Raw genomic sequence first — 22,561 nt, forward strand, 5'->3', positions numbered from 1 at the left:
CATCAGCTGTTCCGGTCAAGAAAGGAGTTTCAGTTCTGACTCATCTGATCGAGTACCATACATGTAGTCTCTATCCCCAGCATTTGGTTATCCTTCACGAGACTACATTTAATAACCACTCTTGTGTCAACCGTGTCACGTAAAACTGTGACCGCCTGACCGTTAACAGTACCGTTCGCTGTCGGTAGCAGCGCATCTGGGAACATACACGTACCGAATAAAGGAATATCTTCATGAATATATCTATCGGAACCTTTCTTGTTAGGTATTGCTACGGTTGTCTTGTGTATGGGAACTTTTCTTTTAGGACAGTTTGCTTTTACATGACTCCATTTGTTACGTGCATAGCATTGTACACCTTGACATCTTGTTTCTCTACTGGATTTGCCTATCTCTGTTGGTTTTGGACTTAATCTTTCGAAACCTCGTTTTGAGTTCCCCCATGAGCTTCAGCGAAACGATCTAATTGCTTAGCCATGACTTGAACATCTGTGTCCCCTTTTTCCTTAAGAAACTGGTTCAAATCCCACCCCACTGTACCTAATAACTGATCTTAGAGCAAGAAATCCACTCAACATATTCAATCCAGAGCTGGAAGTACTTATCTATTCTAGTGAAGAATTGCCCAAAGGTTTCCCCCTTCACAGGCTTAATATACCTAAACATTTTCCGGAAACCTTGTTCTGTCAATTTATACCGTTTTAGTAGTGCTTCCTTCAGAGCGTTGCAGTTAACCACCTCGCTACTAGGAAGTCGTGAGTATACCTCCAGAACCTTACCTTTTAGCAATGCACTGAGATGAAGAACCCAGTCATCTCGCTTCCATTTCTAGTTACCGGTATACCGCTCGAATCGATGAAGACAATTTCCAATTTATCTTTTTCATCGTCAACGAAAATTAATTTAGGATGTTTTAATTTGCTAGAGGCAGAATCTTGTTCTCCTTTTCTTGCGTTTGCCAAATCTAATTGTCTGGTACTTTGTTTATTTCTTTCCTCTAACTCTTTAACCTCTAACCTTGCTTGTCGTTCTAATTGCAATCTTCCCTTTTCCGATTCCCGTTTTCTTTATTCATGTTGTTCCCTTTCCACTCTGTCCTTTCCTAATTGCCTCTCTTTTGCCCGTTCATCCCTTTCTTTGGCTTGTTCTTCATTTATAAATTTCCTATGATTTTCCCTTTCATTACCCAGTTGTTTTCCCAATTCAACTAAATCTTTTAGCGAAGTAATGATCGTATGATGATAAGATCTAAGTAAAGTTGTTTAGAGGTTGTCAAAGTACCATTAACAATCTTAGATATTAACGCAACAAAAACTAACCAAATGTGTACATGTGGGGAACCCCGCACCTACTAAAAATTCACTTGTCAAAAATTCCACGATTTACAACCTGCCTCTGGTTTAAATACAGTGCATTGGTAGCTCATTCAGTCCAAAGCATCCCACTTCTGACACCAAATGTAACAGGATTTGACCTGAATGGATGCTTGGATTAAATGACAACACAACACAGTCAGATGAAAAATGGAAGTTTATGAAATGAATTAATAAAAATATACTCTACAAATACAGTGTGATTCTTGCAAGCTTTAAATACGCGACTCATTTAATTGCTTTACACAAACATTCACAGATGGGAAACAAAAATGTGATTCACATATTCTCATGTATGAAGGTAAGATTCATATAATCTCAAGTAATGAAAGTAAGATTCAAATAATCTCATGTAATGAAAATGACTAAATTGTGCTCAATTGAAACATACATATGACTCTTGCCTCAGTCATTTGTACAGCCGTATGACTCATAAATACTAGTAAAATCTTGCAATTTTGTCAATTAACAAACCATACAGTTCTCCTGAATTTTGGGGTTGGCCCACACTTGTACTGGTCACACACATCCTTCATGGATCCACCATGGGTAGAAGGACAGCCTGATATACCCACACACACATATGCACAGACAGCCATGTGGCTGAAGAACAAACATGGAGAACATACACTCCTTGACTTGATCCAAAAGACCAGTTTGTCAATTAGAAAACAAACTTGCCTTAAATCTACAGGAGAAAGATTATTAGTAAGGGTACAATACCCGTGCATACCGTGCTTTTAGTCTCTCTCGTCGCAAGCGATCTACGACAAGATACATGTTAATTCAGTTGCTTAACTAGAAAAACAATTATCCACCCTATGTAACGTCGTACTCATGTACGACGAAAAATGGTCAGAGAGTTCTAAGGCAAAACCATGTTATTTCTTGCCTTATTCTGTGACAATATGATGTACATGATTTTCATCTTTTGCTGTATTGCAGTAAATTTGAAATGTTTTTACCAGGTTTTGGCATGACTGTGCACTGTGGTTTTTCACTGATACCACTGCAGTAAAAATCATGACTGTTGAGCAGTTCTTGAGTGTTAAATACATTCATAGAACGTCTGCATGGAAATATTGTATGTTCGTGCTTAGTGTGTCGATTAAGTGACTGAGAAACGCTTTGTATCCATACATAAAGTCCACCAGATAAAAACTTTCTCATAAATACATCAACGGCGATACATGGGTTAAGTGTTTCGAATTTCTTCAGTGATGTTTTGTTAGCCTGCACATAAAACTCGATATCACCATAGTTGAGTTTACCCATATTTCACCGGTATTTTTGGGGCAAGTCTTGATTGTCAATAGCCAGATATAGTGCTACCAACATGGCCCATTCAATGGACTTGTTGTCAAAGTTTTTTATGTTTATCACTGACCTTGGTAGTACCCAGTCTGGTGTTGACATGGAACTGGATACATGAAATGGCTGATAAGGTGCGAGATAAATTTTCGTACTTTGTACAGCTTTTGAGAGTCCATCCCGATTCTGTATTGGTGTACTTTTCCAGCGTTTCAAGACTTTTTTCAATGCCTGTGTCAATTTCATCATTGATAGCACTACTGTCTCTGTGGAACATTATTGTACGAGCACCACAGTGAATCCATGCAGAAGTAGTTTAAAATCCAGATTCACTCCCAGAATCAGCAACTTATCAGTGTGTTCTGGACTTCTTTAATGAATCTTTTTGATGCATTAAAATGATACATCGATCCTAGTATATCAGTCATATTTCACATTCCATTTGTTTGGATTTTTGTGCCAGTTAGAAACGTCCATGAAACCTTCAGTATGCTTTGTAAATCAGTAGCTTTGCTACTGCTTAACATGTGTATATAAACCTTTGGTAGCTTTTCTTTAATACAATATTGCAACTTAACTAATATATTTCTCTCAATGTCAGAACAAAAATCTTGCTGTATAATTGAATAAAAATCAATAGAGAGCGTTCTTCACTATAGTAATACAAACCTGTTTATAAACACTATTGATCAAAAACACAGTACATTCATTGATTACACTGAGGCTTGCAGTCTCAATATAGACAGGAAAAACCAAATAATATTCACACAGACAACTGCTTATCGATGAGAAACAGAAGAGATCAGTTTGTGTATATTTATCACTACTATAGGTTTCTTAAATAAGTACATTCATCTGCGGAAGTTTTTCGTTTATACAATCACTGCAGAGTAGTATGAAAGGCTGGTGTATTGTTTGGCCTTTTCGAAAACCCTTTGGGGAACTTTCATCCAGAGTAGTCTCTGCCCACCCACCACCACCACAATGACTGACTCACGTATGTGGACTGCTTTACATTTCCACCAACAAAATTAAAACTGAACAACAGGCAATGCTCACCTATTGGCTAACATTGTCATGGGGATGCGTATAGAGGGTGATGGGTGGAATGGCCCAATAGAGAATAAAAAAGGCAAACCCATTAGTTTCATACTACTTCTGAAAAGATATCTGGTACATAACTTTACAGTCAGCGTCACATTAAACATACATGTTTTAATTTTGCTGGGTACATGACAGCCAGATCAGAAGATAGTGTTTCGAACTGCGTAGGATTTATTTTTACTTATGGAGTTAAGAACCACAAGCATATCAAAATCTCAAAACTCAAAGTATAATCTTGATCAAAAGGACTTTGATTACTTTAAAGCAGAATATATTCCACTTCATGCCTTGTTCAAAACTTGAGATGACAGACACAGCAGTTGACTTAAAAGATATGCACATATTGTGCAACTGGTACGTGAGATATCAAATTGACTTATATTTAGGGTTATGCCCTATATATATTATGGTTTGTGCTGGTGAATAGGGTACTGGGCAGGAAAATCTATTTAATAGGGTAGAGATTTGTCATGTTCCACCATGGCAGTAGCGTTAGACAAACTTTGCCAAACTTTTACTTATTCACAGCTTCAAACAATTGTTGAGTGTTCTTTTCTAGTGCCCACCTAGTTTCTATTGTGACTTAAAGTGAAACAATAAAAAGAAAACCAAGTTTTGATTAGACTTCAGGGAATTGTTTACTGTGATGTTATATTCAAAGGAAAAGTGTGAAAGCTAGTAGCCTACTTTAGAAAAGATAGGTTTGTTGCACAAGAATTGCAATTAAATATGAGTAAATTAGTAACATTGCCATTATCTAACTTTTCTAAATATGTTTGTCATTCTCAATTAGAGGATCTGGTGCATGCACTCTGCAGGTAGTGACACTTAACGAGTTTCATTAACCAGGTTAGGCATTCTGAAACTTTCTCAAGGTACTTACGGACTGGGTATGGTCCTTTATCACTGAATGAGAGGAGGAGAGAACTCCACAGTCCCTCCAGAAAGTCTTAAGATCTGTATTTTCTCAGATTTGTTGATTGAGAACAGCTCTCCCTAATTTTGTTTGTTATAAGCCCATTAATCCTTTCTATTAATGTATTCATTCATTCATCCAGCCATCATGTTATGTCTAATGAATACAATAGGCTTTTCATTTCTCTCGCAAATTAGCATTTAATTGATCCAATCCTGTTTACGATGTTGTCTTTTTGCACAAATATCAAACACTGCACACTTAAAACCCAAACATCATTGTCAACGTTTGGTATCTGAATTTCACCCACAACTGGAAGAAGCAAATATTACTATTGACAGTGCCGCAAAATTCTGTGTTCCTGAATCAACATCATGGCTCTTACAAAACCCATCGAAATAATACAGACTTTTGTCACTTCAAAAGGACTTCAATCATTGCCTCTTTTTCAGAGTAAATTGGTGAATTAAGGAGCCTCAAATGTTGTAGCCATGAATTTTTGAAAACTCCATCTTTTTAGACTCCCTTTCCAAACGTAAAGCTTTCCATGACTTTTAAGTTGATACCAATGTTATCCAGGTCATAAAAAAACTTGGTTTACTCCAACAACCTGGAAAGTAGGAGGCCCGAGCGATCCCACGAGCTAAGCTTATACTGATCACTGTCACCTCACACCTCAATGCAGGACGTGAGTCTTAGGCACAGTCAATATGGTTATGTGAAAATTTTTGCCATTGACTTCCCATGGGTCACTGGTTCTTACTGGGTTTTTCCCTGGTTCGTCCTTCACCAGTTATACTGTCCACCATATATGGCCTATCTTGCCCTGAGAAAAGGCATTCAATCCCAAAACAACAACAATAATCTGGAAATTAATATTTATTGTTGACTGTCTAGTCGCATTGGCAATAACGATAATAAAAGGGCAGGTGAAGCAGTGAAACCCGTTCTTCAGTCACATGTTTATAAATGGAAGATTCCACATAGTGACTTTTATTATTATATAAACTGGTATTTTCTCTGAACAATGCACATATATAGAATGAAAACTTAACATGCAGGCTTTGGAACATCAGATCCATCATTGGAGAGTGGCACCTCTAATACAGAACAAATCTCAATTATGAGGTGTTATTGTAATAATAATAATAATGGCTTTATTTACAGAGGGTGGACAAGTAGGTGCATGGAACTAATCCTCCTTGTGGCCCTCTATTATATACATATCTAGATTCGAAGTACATGAACCTACACACACACACACACACACAAACACACAATAAGCATTGATAATAAGCTATATTTAGAAATGGAGATAATAAGCAGAACATTTAACACACACACACACACACAAGCATTGATAATAAGCTATATTTAGAAATGGAGATAATAAGCAGAACATTTAACACACACACACACACACAAGCATTGATAATAAGCTATATTTAGAAATGGAGATAATAAGCAGAACATTTAACACACACACACACACACACACACACAAGCATTGATAATAAGCTATATTTATTTATGGACATACTAACCAGAAACATTTAAGTGAATATGCTCCAAATATGGTATGTTGTGTATACTACGGTACAAAAGTAGTGAGACCGTAAAGTGGAAAATTAGTGAATTTATACTTTACGTTGTAATAAATCTGTCAGATTGTACAGTTTGCTCTTTTCTTCCACTGAATTAGATTATAATTAAATGCATTTATGTTTGTGCATTCTCTAATTTCCTTTGGTGTTTTGATTCAGATTAGTGATCCTGAATATTGGAAGTGTTTCGTAAAGAGTTCTTTATTCTGTTTTGGGATGGAAAGGTGGTTAGATGAAATTGATCTTAACTTGGGGGTGTTACCTTGTTTTCTAGCATCAAATAGTTCATAGAGATATAATGGGGCCGTCTTGTTTGATACTTTGTATCCTTTCTCAAGAATATTCATTCACTAACTGTTAACATTTTAATATCATACATTGCATTTGGGCATTATCTAAGGTGAACGTGCAAGATCTTTCCTTGTAAATATTCTTGTCATAAGTGCTTCCCTACATAACATTACAATAGTCGAGGTATGGTTGTATATTGCATTTGTAATATATTAATATATGTTTAGTTGATATAAATAGCCTTATCTTACTAAAGAACCACAGACATAAATTGACTTCATGACATACGACTCGACCCCAAGGGTATTGCCATGGGTTACCGTTTGTAGGCAGATTTCATTCAACTTCAGATTCAAATTGGTATTTTCCAGTTTTGCTGTTTTTTGGTTTGTAGTAATCATTAATCCTTTAGTTTTGTCTGTTTACTTTATGGCATTTTCCATACAACAGGAATCTATCCTAAGTAATACTGTCTGAAAAGAGACCTCTAGGCTGATTGTAGCTGTTTGAAATCTGATAGTGTGACATCATCAACATATAATTCGGTTGATGAAATAAAGTTGCCTATTTTTAGTGGCAGATCATTTATGAAAATGAGAAAGAGGAATAGGCCTGGGATTGATCCCTGTGTTACCCCACACGTAATTGGTTTTCTTTATTCTGACACAGTTTTCTCATTGTTAGATTTGATAGATATGATGAAAACCAATCAATCGTTGAAATGTCATTTTGTAAATGCTCAGGTTGTTGATACAAATAACATGATCACCAAAGTCAAAAGATTCTAAGATACACTTGTATGGATCTAACAAATTTTCCTTGATCTAAGACAGTAATCTATCTATCATGGAAACTAAGGCTGTTTTCTCTGAACCCTGTCTTTTTTATGAATTTAATGGGTATAGTAAAAGATTGTTATGAACATGTTTTTCAAGTTGTTTTTTGACAAGCTTGGTAAGATTGATAAGGACCGCTCCGGTGGCCTAGTGGTTAGAGCGTCCGCCTCGGATGCGGGAGGTCGTGGGTTCGATCCCCGGCCGAGTCATACCAAAGACTTACAAAAACGGTACTAACAGCTGCCTCGCTTGGAGCTCAGCATTAAGAGGTTAGTGTTAGCACTGGTCGGCCCAGTGTCAGAATAATGTGACTGGGTGGAACATCATGCCACATGTCTGCGGCATGATGCCCCAGTGCTAGACTTCACTATAAACTGCCACATTGCAGACATCGTAGCGATATGACTGAAAAATTGTTAAAGCTACGTTAAAAATTCAAATCACATCACATCACATCAGATTGATAAGGACACGTCTTTCCTGCCAGCAGACTTGCGAATGGGGGTAATGTTTTCCAATTTCCTTGTCTGGGAAACACTAAGGTTGATATGCTTAGATTACATATGTAAGCTATGCTGTCAGATATTATATCTGCAGCAGACCACATGTTATGTGGTCCAATATTATCTACACCTGTTGATTTCCTTGCTTAAATAGTCGGCAAAACTTTCAATACGTTTTCATTTGGTCTTACAGAAATAACAAATTTTGTGTCAGAGTTTTTTCTGATTCTTAGTTCATTATGATTAGAGTTGACAAATAGTTCCTTAATTTTGGTGGCTATGCTGACAGTAAATTTGTTGAATGTATTTGCTATTTCAAGATTCTCGTCAATAATTTGGCCTTCCTGGCTAAGTTGCTGGATTTTGGATGACCCTGTGGAACGATTACCTGCACCTAGTCTGTAAAAACGTATTCCACATCACACGCCAAGTAATTCTTCCCTGCCTGATTAATCATTTTGGTTCCTTGGTTTCTCCATGTTTTGTAATGTGCTTGATGACCAACCGATTTGAAATAATCACAGTTTTTATGGCATTTGAATGCCTGGAGTCAACCAATCGGGATGGAAGTCCAGTTTTGCTCTTGTTTGCAAAGGTATATGTTTATCAACCACCTGCATAAAACGTTGGGTCCATATATCGACCACCTGCATAAAATATTGGGTCCATATTTCAATCACCCATATAAAAGATTTAGTCCATATATCAAGAGCATCATCCACATCATCAAATATAGATGCTATGCTTGAAGAAACATAATGCTTAATTGACCTATGACCTATATTTTATGGTTTTATGAGTTGGATTTTACAGCTGCTTTTAAGCCAGATTTCCTTATAAGGAAAATAGGGAAGTGATCCTTGGAATATGTATTTTTGTCACATTTTCTTCCATATTTGTATAAATATGATCAAGAGGTTTTGAGTGGTCAGTTTCTCATGTTAGTATGTCCACTAATTGGGTTAGAACAAACGTTTCTGTGAAATTCAACTAATTTGTGTTAATCTGGTTATTGAAAAGTACTCTTGTTAAAGTCACCTCAGTTTGGTCATCAATAACTTTATCCAGTTGCTTTCATAATGCTCAATCCATTCAGCTTTCACTGAAGGGGACCTAAAGACAAAGCCCATTAGTAATGGTTTTGTAGATGATTGATTTTGCCTGGATCCATATTGCTTCAGTTTCATCTGAATCTAGATCATTTCTCCTTTCAACTGATAAACCATTACTGTCATAAACAACAACACCTCCACCCCTGAACCTCTATCACATCTGATTGGTATGCCATAACCATCAATAAACATTGAGTCATTTGTATCATTGTCATTTAACTTTGTTGTTTCTGTTAAACCCAGAATATGGACATTATTAGCCATAGATGGTACCAATTTGATTGGTCTAACTTATTATTCATACCTTGTATATTTATATACCCAATGTGTAGATCATTTCCTTTAATTCCTAATCTAATATGTTTTTAAAGGAAATATTACTAGTAATTTCAGTCAAGGAGTTAAGTTCCACATATCATTTTTACAATTTCTTGAAACATTCAAGTAGTCTTTGTTAGAATATACTTCAAAATACATGATGTACTTCCACTTTCAATACATCCTAAAGGAAACAACATATGCATACTAACCCAGTAGAGTAGACCTCAGTGCATATCCTGCCAGTGTCTGTTGCAAGAGGAACGTAATCTGGTAAAATGAATAAAGTTCCACGCAATGAGACATGTGTTTGACAAGAATGTGTTTCACTTTATACTAAGTATGCATGAGGCGGGTATATGTGTCTCATATGCTATCAACACTATACCATTTTGATTTGTCTGCCCTTTATTATCCTTCATACCAATTTTGGTCGGGTTAGTAAAAAGTACATAATACTCTTTCTAAAGTGTATGAGCAAAAATCACGTTTTTGTAAAATATTTGATATTAAGAGTCTCAGTTTAGGTTTTGCAAGGCTTTCAACATGGAAAGGGAATCATAAAAGATTATTTTTCATAGGGATCTTATTGTAGTTTAAATACTTGAGTATGTAATTTCTTTGGTACATATTGAGGCTTGATAAGGTAAATGACTCAGGATGGTGCCAATGGGCTTCTATATGGCAGCTCCAACCATTTTATACATTTCAAACCATTTGTATGAAGGGATGTATGGCTGTGACTGGAGGCTCATATTTCATTGAATTTAATCTGAAAAAAGGACAGGAATTTGCAAGAGGATTCTGGAATGGCAAAGATCAATATTAGTGGGAGTAGTGACAATATCTAGATTTTAATTTTGGAATGTAGAGTTTTCTGGTATTACCAGGACATTTTTTTATGGGAGTGAATTTGTAAGCAAACATTTACAATGAAGCTTGGTTTCTGAGCATAATAAGTTTAGTATTTTGGGCCAAACCATTACATTGTATGCATTATTAGATTAGTTAGAAAATAAGTAGCATGCTGAAGAGTCAGGTTCATTTATCCAAATTAGTGCAATAGCTCTCTTGCCACAACATAAAGATTCTAAGGCAGAATACCATATCATGTTATTATGCCCATTCAATTCTTATTGTAAACGTGCAATATGATGATGCAAGAGACAACAATTAATGAAAGACGATGGAGGGAATATCAGTGTAATGGATTGGATATCCTATTTTCACATGATGGAATTGAGCAATACATATAGGATGCAGTCAGTGCTCTTATGCTGTACATAATATCCCTCACTCATATGTTCAACTGAGCATACTGTCATGAAGTATCAGAAACAAAGTAAAAATATCATAACTCTTTCTTTTATTTTTTATCTTTTGACCTCATAGGTTTATATGGAACCTTGGGTAAATCGTCAGAAGAATGATAATTTTCGTGAAGATTATGACTGTTGTTGTGCACATCTATATGTTGAATGTATTGGTACTGAAATTTGTGAATTGTAGACGGAGTCTCCTTGTTTTCACTTATGGATAATTGTTTTTAGGCTTGTACATTTGTGTGTTGCAGGAACCACAAAATCAAAAGAGATGGTGACTCCAAAGTATTGTCACATGGTGTTCAGCAACACAAATTACTAAATAATCTGAGACATGAAGCCTGAACTATTAAAGAGTTTTCTACATTATTCAAAAGCACATACCAAAATACCATTCTCAGTAACCTGTCATGCATTGTCTTTTTCAGGATTGTGAAGTCGGGGGAATTCTGGATTATCCTTGGCACATTTAACCATGAGTATATGTCCACAAGCAATCTTGCAGCCCATGACAAACAGCACTGTGCTGCACAGTTTGGAATACACTGCACTTAGAACTGTTGTTTCAGGCATCAAGGACCTCTCCTGAAAAATATTATTTTATGTCTAAAGTTTGACTTTTTCATTAGACTAAATGGATTTTGATGATAGTAAAAACTGACTTAAAATTGTATGCAAGTATCATTGATAGGCATGGTGTTTATTTGTACAGATATGATGAAAATTTTATATCTACATGTAAATAGATTGAAACCTCAAATCAGATAATGAGGGGGATTTGTAGTGTTATCCATGATTTCACAAAACAATATGGTAGTATAACATGAATATGTTCATAGTACATTGCAATCAGACTATTGAAATGATATTGCTGTGCATTATTGATTAATGGTTGCATATATTCAATTTTGCTTGCAATCAATATTGGTATCTTTGTAAGTTCAGTTCAGATATGTCAGTATGAAATTATATAAAATGCCCTGTTCAGCTGCAAATAATTTGTCAAATATTGGCGCTTTTAATGTGAAGTGACCTCCATTTCACGTGATCCATGTGCACTTTAAATATAATGGCAACTACCAAAAAATGGAAAGTTGTCAGACAGACGTTTGTGAAAATCAACGATTTCACTTTAAAAGGAGTATCTGGCCAATAAAGCTCATTCAGTACATGGCATGAAGGAAGTGGGGGACTGCAGAGGTATTCACAGCCCAAAATACTGGATATGACATGAAGGAAGTGGGAGACTGCAGAGGTATTCACAGCCCAAAATACTGGACATAAATGTTCTTAATAGTGTGATACACCCCAGGCAGTAAAAGTACCATGATGGCACTATTTATGTATGACATTGCATCAAACTTAAATGTTTAAGTACTTCTCATATTTCATATTGGCTTATTCGTTCAAATAACCTTGTCATATGACTTTTGAAATATTTTAATTTCTAGTCACCTGTTTCAATGCTACTTGAAAGAAACACTAATTTATTTAGTGTAACCCATATATATATATATAACATGGTTTACTTGGATATTCCAGTAATGAGTAATGAAGATCAATACCCCTCTCTGAGTAAAATTTATAACTAATGAACTGAAATTGTGTTTATATATGCGTATGTGAGTCCATAAGAGAGAGAGTGGGAGATGGAACAGGGAGGAACAGAAACTTAAAAAGTAAGAGCTCCGATTTAGGTGTAGCACTTGCTAAAAGCTGAATATCACACATGTTGTAAACACAAAGCATTTGCAGTGAAAAAGTCTAATTATGACTGTTTGCAGTCCTAAGAATCATATCCAGTATACAATGATGATTGTGAGAAATTGAATCTGTGATAAAAATTGAGATGTAACAGTTTTGGCCTCTATGCAGAATTATTTTGTTTCATGAGGTTTCAAGTCTATCTACTTTAAAGCTGATAATTTGTATAAAGTTGTATATATTCATTATTCAGAACAATGAGTGTATCAGCACTGACTACTTTTTATATCAAATAGGTCTCCAGAAAAAACGGAGATAAAATAAACCAGGCTGATTAAAAGAAATGTATTTATTCCCAAGTGTAGTAACTGACTAAGCCAATTAGAAGTCAGTATTATCTTATTAGACAAAGCAGCTCTCGCGTATTCATTGGTCATTATGATCAGGCAAAGGTGCTAGATATTGTTGCTGAGAAATCAATGCCACATGTTTACCTTTATTTCCTCCATTTTCTTAACTTTTTATTAAATGACTTGGACATTATGGATGATGCAGTTCTAATATCCAGTGACACACAATACCACTTTCTCATTATAACATGACATTTTCATTGCAAAACCTTTGTGCTCCAAATGAATCATGGTAAGATTATATTGGTTTGCCAATTTACAAGGCAACATTTGTCTTCTTAAGCATGTAAACTAAGCTTTGAAAAGAAGTACACACATTTTAATAATGTTAGATTAACTTGTTAGACAGGAATATTACTGTAACACATTTTCCACTGTGAAAAATTTGAAAATGTTTTCAATATGCATCAACATGGAGTCGACTTATAATAGGGCTTTACTTTAATAAATATACACACACACACACACACACACACAAACACACACACCAAGTCTGGGGAGATGAATACTTTTTTTTCAAGGGTTTCATGCTGAGGAATGAACAGTCTTCCAGTTTTCATTCTCATACCTCAATAACTACAGATTGTAATGAGCATTTAAATATAAGTTTTGTGTAAAGAAAGAACTTAGCCTTTTTGTGATACAGTGATGTAGACTTTCTGGACCCATGCAGTAATTACAATGGGTGCGCTAAGAACACAGCTTGTCATCATTCTTCTGTTTTCAGGGATCTGCATCAATTAGAACACATACAAGTTTTGAATAATTCTAGAAACTGCATAAAATCAAATGCCCTGACTTGGAAACTTTCGGTGGTGCTACTTCCGGTTAGCATTGCGCTAATTTTTGGTAAAGTCCCAGGAGAATTGGATGTCATAAATAAAACATAAACAACCTAGATGCATGGGCTAGGATAAAATGTTATTTTTAAAAAAACGCATTTCAAGGAGTCACTTAATATCTTTTAACTATTATTATCCACTCAAACATATATTGATCTTACCATGAGCAAGTCCTGTCTGGCTGTGATATGTATTCATGTATATCAGTGTATGTGTGTATGCATGTACGTTAGAGACAGTCTTTGATTAATCATACATGTATGTAGTGGAAAGGTAATAACAATATATGTGTCATTAGGCAGTTTCATTATTGATAGTTTATGCGAATTTCCAGATATAAATGTATAATAAACCTTTTTTGTATTATTAAAAGAAACAAGAAATTATCTTACCTTGCAAATAACAGCAGCAACAAAAATATAGAATCAGTGAGTTTGCAAATTGACACAGAATGGCATGAAGGAGTTGAGAAAAACGTATTCCTGCATTGCTATAATTAGCCTTGGAACCACATTTTGTTGGTCAAGAACGGATTCATTATATTGGATCAGGTATCTTTCAAAATTTGTATGTATTTAATAGAAATCAGTTTGTTTGTTAGGACTCTATTCACAATGCCAATTGTTCTTTGATGCAACATTTATTTCTTTATCCCCATGATTTTTAGTAAATATATTATCATACCATTTGTGCATCAATTCATCTAGAACCACATATCTTTCTATACTGTCAGAAAACTTTTAACATAGGTTACCCATGTGGAGACCTTTATCAACATGAGTATAACTTTAGGACTTTTCCTACGGGTCTCTGGGAGGGAATCAGTATTTTCCATAACAGTGAGAATTTCTCTAGTACACTTTGTACATTCTTTCACGTTCTCTTCTTTTTGCAATTGTTTTGAAAAGTATTGAAGATCATTTATTTATCCCACTGTCTCTAACCAAAACTACACCCAAATTGGTACATGGGGTGTCCACATTATGACCATCAGTGAGTGGCATAAAAGGGCCACTCCTTTGGGGTCATTGGGAAAGGCTTAATATTTGTAACAACATTAACATTTTGCCTTCATTTTCTATTATATTTTTACCAACTTTTACTTTGTACGTTGATTATTAGGATAAGGACATGGAATATGTAACAAAGAGAGGGCTGGAGGAAGGTTGTTCATTGGTCAAATGTTCAAAACATTCAATTAAAATTAAATTTTTTAATGTCTTACGAACTTAATAATATGCAGCCGAAGAAAAGAGACACATCATTGTGATCTATATTGTGTCACTAGGAGGGGGGATATGTACGACAAATCATGGGATAGATGAATGATCATAATGAAACATGTCTTCACCTACTAGTGTGAGAAAAGAATTTTTATGAAATATGTTTGAGGTGTTGAATGTAAGGCTATTAAACGGTATTTGTTCAGCAACAGTTGATTTGTGTATTTGCATTATTGATAATATGCACACAGAGGTTTAATAAAGACAAACAATATCAACTTCGTTTATCAATTATTTTGTGTCATATTTAATATAAAAATGTCAGTTTTCCATTTTGAGTTGTCAGTTTCATGAATATATTTGAATCAGCCCCATTACACAACATAGGTTTTAGGAACACCAAATCAAAGTTTATGATGTCATTTGTAATGGAAATGGTTCATACATACATACATACATACATACATACATACATACATACATACATACATACATACATACATACATATTTTACATACATCCATCCATCCATCCATGCATGCATGCATACATACATACAAACATACGTACCAAATTAAAGTCGTGTAGAAAGAGAAAGAAAAACAACAAGCGCAAAATAAAATAAAGAAAATTATTTTCCAACTGCTTTCCTATTGGTAGGCAAATAAACAAGATGCATGCTAAGTTTTAGGCATCGAGTCCATTAAACAATTACAATATCTGTCAACATTTATTAATTTAAGACATTTGATTGATAGTAGGTTTTGCATGGTCCACAACAGAATTAAGTCATTCATGCTTTAGTCACATTTTAAATGAAGAAAAATATTAACTAAGAAAACATGACTGTAAACACCAGAAGAACTTGTGCAATGACCTTTCTTGTGTATGATTTCTGTAAACCAAGTAATCGACCTACAATATTACTTAGAGGATGTTTAAGAAATATTAGAAACATATTCAATACACGTTCTAGTTAGTCCTATATGTAAATAATGTATCTTGGATATTCAATACAGCCATCTGCAAAATCTTTTCACTGCTAGTCCTTTTGAGTGGATTGCCATATTGATACACAGTGTTCAGCAAATGGGTGCTTGTGACGTCTAGTTGGTTATAAACGAAAATTGTATCGGTCTGACATCAATAGTACTGACGTTTTTAAAATATTATTACTCATCAATGGATGGTCATATGGACTTAGAGTGAAATAATCCCTTCACGAATATGAACATATGCTGATAACTTACATGACTTTGCACTAATGCACAGCAAAACCAGACAGTAGCAAGCTGTACTGTAACTGTGAACTCTGCACCAAAAAACAAAATTTAAAGGTTCTGTTCCAAAGTCATATCAGCTGACCCACAAACATCTTATTGGTATCAATTTAACACGTGTACTTGATATTGAGAACAAAAAGATGATAGAGTTAGATTTAAAATGTATTGGTAATTCCATACCAATGTAATGATCTAAACAAAATTCAAGTGAAGAATTAACGTGTAAATATATTGGATTAAATTTTGAGGTAAAATGATCAAGGGGTGGGAAGTGGTAACGATTGCGGATTCAGTACAACAGCGTTTGACAGCAAAATTATCTGACTACAGTTAATACATTTTTCAGAGCTCTGATTTCTACAGGCTATGTTCACTTTGACTATTATATAGCATATTCGTCATCACTTCCAATATTACATATTATCTTTACAAAAGTATAATGAATATAAATGATAATGTTATGAAGAACGTGGTGATTATTTTGAATTTTGTCATTATCTTTCCTTTGCAAGTTAGTACTGGAATCTCTAGTGATTAACCATTTTTGTATTTGTCCCGTTTTAAATCTACGATGCACAGTTTACATTTCTTGTGCTTATATTTTCATATAAAATGCTGCCACACTTTATGGGTAAACACAAATATTCGAACACTATTTTTCTCTGAATATTCAATAAAAGGTATTATAATTTGAATATTTGCAAAAATTTATTCTAATCTAAATGTTTTTACATTTGTTTTAACTCCAGCACATACATGCAATCATTATTTTGAAGTTGATTTATTGATTTAATGAGTTTAATTAAGGGAGACTGTGTATCATAAATGTCGTCTAGACAATACATGTTTCAATGCAAAGCAACCTGAATGATTCTGTCTCGCTACACACAAGACTGCCAATTTACTGATATCATCATTGTTATTTCATGTATTCCAGTTGTGATTAAATCATCAACTAGGCTCAAATGAATTGTAGCCAGTAAATTAACTAATATTTATTAACATCAGGTCATGGAAATATCCATGCAATTCTAAAAGAAATGTCTTAAAGTCCCTTTGCTTTAATAGTTTGTCAATATGTCCAAGATCTCAAATAACTAAGACTAGGTCAGTAGTGAATGTTTGCCAGTTCATTTACTGCTTTATTTCAACAAATGAAATTTTTCATACCACCTTTACCTTCCTAGCCAGTTGTGCTTAAACGGAAAATCTACACAACATACTTGTTTACTCCAGAATTATGTATCTGTTTCTAGTTTTCCAGTGGCTTATCATATATCGCTATTGTTAAAAGAAGACAATAGGCTGGACACAAGTAGAATTGTATTCCAACTTACAGATGCCAAAGGAGCACGTGAGGTTTGTTAAATGTAGATTGCGGACAACTTCGACTACTGTGTGTTAAAAAATGTCTTCTTTCAGTCTTAGTGACCTTGAAAGTTTGACTCAGAAATCTTTCTTACCCCAGGTGAAAGCAATTTGCAACGTTTGGTAACTAAACATGGTGCAGAACGTCAGTTATTGTGCAGAAATCATTTCTTTCTTTTATTTCAGTTGGACTATCTTTGACCTTTTGGTTTCTGATCCAAAAATCAATAGGTTTCTTAAGTTAAGTGCAGTCCCTCCACAATTCCTGTGTGAACCATGGAAACCTACATCCACTGAAACGGGCAACTGACACTTATTGACACATTTTAATTAAAACATGTCAGAACTGAATAATCGAGTGTGTCAGATGTTGATGTACACCCAATGCGATCTCCAAGAATCGTTAGAAAGGGAAAATTACAAAGGAAACATACTTATATGAAAACTGCAAATGCAAATGCTTTACCGTAACTCCTAAAGGAAAACATTGCAAGTCCTATTTGAAACAGTCAATACATGGAGAAAATTACTTTTGATATACAGCATTCTGCTCGTACAGCACACTAAACAATATTCAAAAGAACCAATACATTAACAGAGTACAGCATTGTCTTATCATAGCAATAAAGGCCGATCTGTTACCATCTTACCTACAGATCGGCGAATACATTACATCAAAGTCTACCAGCCTACACACAAATTTGCCAGGGTGCCACTCTGTGCTAGATTAACCAAAGACCGCCAGGTCAATATGTCAGTCCATGTTTGCTTACCCAAGACCGCCAAGTCAAGATGACAGTCAATGTTTGTTTACCCACAGACCACCAGGTCAATATGTCAGACCATGTTAGCTTACAAAATTACATGTTCGACTGTACAAGCTTTCGCGCACATCTGCCAGTAGATTACATATAGTATGCTGTATTTTCCATGTTGATTTAAAGTGAATAAAACTAGTGGCATTTTATAGTGATGTTTAATTTTTGTGTAATAGTTTATTTATCATTATTATGTAGTGTCTCATTGCATGATCAAGTCCACAACATTATTTGTTATAGTCTGATTCGACTATTTTGTCTCTGTTTATTTTAAGCATAATAGTAGTAGCATCAGTGTCGAATATTTCAAACCCGTTTTCACACAAGAGATTCCTACAATTTTGTTCTTTCCCTCTAAAATGTAGTTGCATATCAAGGTATCTTTCATTATTTTTCTGTCGGGATGTACATTTATTATAATAATGCCACTATTTATGCTTGATTTTGCAAGTGATGTTTTTTGGCACTCATAAATTTATTAAATTTTGTAAGAATTTAGTCAGATGGTTCATTCTTGGTCATGTCATATAATTAATTCAGAAACATAATGCTGATGCAGATTTTCTCAATTGTTCAGCCTTATATATTTTCCGAGTTATACAACAAGATTGTATTAATTAGGGTGTCAAGGATTTTATATAATATTTTTCTGCTTGACAAATTATGAAGAAAAGTACAATACATTTTAAGCACTACTTTTCAGCAACTTTTACATGTCATTGCATATGGAATTGATTGTGCAATCTAAATTGATAGGTATCATAAATGCTTGATAGTGCATTCTAAATATATATATTAATTATATATTGTGCATAATACATATGCATAAATATTACTTGATTGTAGATTCTAGATGGACATAATTATTACTTGATTTTGCATTCTTAATAGATATAATAATTCCTTGATTGTGCATTCAAAATGTGTATAATAATTAATTGATTAATCTGAAACCTTAATTTTATTTGTTGATGATTTATTTCAATAATCATAATATTTTAAAGGCATTGACACTAAAGATTACTATTTCTTTAGTTCATTTATTCTTGAAGACGTCATCAACTTCAAATATAATTAATAAGCCACTAGCCCAGAACAAGCATCAAAGTGTCCCATTGTTCAGCGTATCTAGTTTGCTATGGATAAATCAGTATAAAACTGATATTGCAAGCAGATGCTGCTTTTCTCCAACTGGATCACTATACCGATAAACCATCACAGATTACAACAATACAGTAGTCCATAATCATTCTCAACCACATCAGTTCAATAAGAAACTTTGAAATTTAAATACACTCTAGACGTGTCATCAATTATCATGTTCAATAAATGAAATGAATCAGTACGTCTGTTTTCCATATGAATCAGTCCATCACTGACTATAGCAATAAACAAAAATTTACAATGTAGTGCCACCTTAGTCTAAGTTTTACAGTTGTCTGTACAACTAATGGTGTAGCTAGGTGTGTTTTAGTTAGGTGTGTTTTGCATTGTTGTGCACAGCTAGTGGTGTAGCTAGGTGTATTTCACATTTGCCTGTACAGCTAATGGTGAGGCTCGATGTATTCCCACATCTTTGTTAAATGGAGCATTTAAGTTTAATATGGATACGTTAGGCCCGAAAAAATCATGGGTAAACGTGCTTTAATATCATTAAAAATATGCATCGCAGGTTGTGTATTGTTATAAGCATCATTGTATGTGATTATGTGATATCATGCTAACCTTTTAGTTAAAGTTAAATGTATATACGGCCCAAAAAATAGAGTGTTTCCTATTACACCAAAAAGTTTCGGGTAGATAGATTTTATTAATGCTATATTAACAATACCTGGTGAAATATGATGACCTCCATCGTATGGATCATTGTTATACTTGAGAATAGCTGCTGGTGCTGCTATTTTTCTCCATGACTCGATGAATTTTGGCAAATATTCATTGATGACGTTGTTGAGTGATTTTTTTTTAATTCGTCGGTATTAAATCCTGGTAGTATAAGGTTTAATAAATCTACTTCAGCTATTTTATAATGAATAGCAAATAGTCGCGTAATGTTTTTTGTTTTTTGTGTACATTACCTATATCATAAGTACTAGCATTTATTACCTCAACAATAGTTCGATTAGCATACTCAAGGTCTGATAACATTTGACTTAAATATTGTATTGTTTCAATGATTTGTTTTTTAGATTGTTATTAGGATACTCCAAAATATATTTTTAAATAACTGTACTAATGTTGTGGACATACTTATCTGTTCAGTTTTAATTTCTTCAGGCAATGGTCTGGAAGCGTCTTCGCAAACAATATCATAGGAAGTTTTGCGATGATAATTGGTTATTGATATTGGTGTTTTAGGAAATCTACCATTAGAACGTTGAATATATTTATCCGTGTCACGTCATGGATATCTATTTCGATATTATGGAATATTTATAAAATATTTCGTTAGTGGAAAATGATCTAACTTTTGTTCTGGTGGTCCTTGATAAACAGGTGCTATCTCTGCGTTGGAATTCATCGTTGATTTGTTTAATCTGATAATTGCCTGTGCGAATATCAATAACTTGCTAATCGGGAGTTCCATCTGATTTATGTTTATTTGCAAATACCAGTGAATTATTTGATACTAATCCACCAAATGATTATGATCTAATATTTGGCCAACTATGGTATATTCGTAATTGTGCTAGTGCTATTTATTTCGCTGGAATTGCAGTTGGAAAGTAGACGCTAATCTCAGGATTAGTCGAACTTGCTGATATCATCATGGTTTTCAACGGTGTTGTTTTTAACAACAATCTGTTGTAATAATTCGTTTGGTGTTGACATTATTATTACTATCATTATTATTATTATTATTATTATTATTATTATTATCGTTATTGTTATTATTATTTTCTAAATCGGACGTAGATTCTGACATATTTGTACCTTCGCGGTAAATCTTAATCATTTCTGTAAATTCACTATCTGATATTATTCCACCTGATGATATCGACCAAGATAATTTTGAGCATGCTAGAGTCGCTCTATGTAACTTTATTATATATTCATGTAGTTTATTTTCGCTACACGTAGATATTTTTTGCGATGATATTTAGAATACCAGCAAATGTTGTTGCAGCTGAAAGGCAAATTGTTATAACTGCTGGTGATGTCATTGTTATTGTTGATACTAATACGCCGGTTCCAGCGATAACAGCAGACGTCGAATACATAAGTATGTCAACAACAAATACACGTCTGCGATATTATTTTACTTTTACTGTATACTCGTCAACGGTATTTTTTAGTTTGGTTTGCCACTCACATACTTGATTATATCTAAAACGTTGAACGTTGATCGGAATGCACATTTTATTTTAAGGAGGTGGTAGTTTAGCTACTAATTAAAGACAACAATAGTAAATCAATCCGATTTTCTTTCTTCGCGTTCCACTAAAAATGTTTCCTCGTCGTTTTGCTCCAACATCAATAACATAGACCCAGAGAAACCAGTTAGTGGATAACGCCATGGTATTATCGTGGCTATTGTAAATGTTGTAACGCCAAGTACTGAGATTTATTGAGTGATGACCATAATGCGTGTCCAGATGTTACTGTATATACTGCACTGTCGTTAATATTTTATGTCAGAGAGCTTAATTTCGATGACTGATGGGCTTCCAAAAAAATCATTAATGAATCTATTTATGTTTCTACGAAAATTTAAAAACAATTGTGCATATTAGAATAACATGATTTAAATGTGGTTATTGCATCATTAAATGAAACTAACGAATTCATCATTGGGAGGTTTCTGTCATAGACGTATTTTTTGTTGTTGCGTCGTTATTTGATTCTGGTTCTCCAAGATCAGTAATTTTATTATTTGACATATTGAGATTACCAGTCATTGTATCACCGTATTTTTGTACTCGATTATAAATACTATTTGATATTGCTGACATAATAACACCAGGTTTAATTTTTCAATTACTATCAAACACAGCTATGATATTTTCAGTTACTCCTTTAATTCTGAAGATACTGTCTTGCAATGAAAGAGTACTCGTTTTTAATTTTCCTTGCTTATTTTGAAATACAACCACTTCGTTTGGATCTACATTTGTAAGATTTAATAATTCAGATATTTCATTACTAATCTGTTTATTTACATTTTCATGGGTTATTTCGTTAGTTTTTGTTTTTGTGCAGAAGATCTTCCGTAAATATCATCC

The sequence above is a fragment of the Sinohyriopsis cumingii genome, unplaced genomic scaffold (genome assembly GCF_028554795.1).
Source record: "Sinohyriopsis cumingii isolate HCF-2022 unplaced genomic scaffold, ASM2855479v2 utg002017l, whole genome shotgun sequence".
In the NCBI taxonomy this organism is placed as follows: domain Eukaryota; kingdom Metazoa; phylum Mollusca; class Bivalvia; order Unionida; family Unionidae; genus Sinohyriopsis; species Sinohyriopsis cumingii.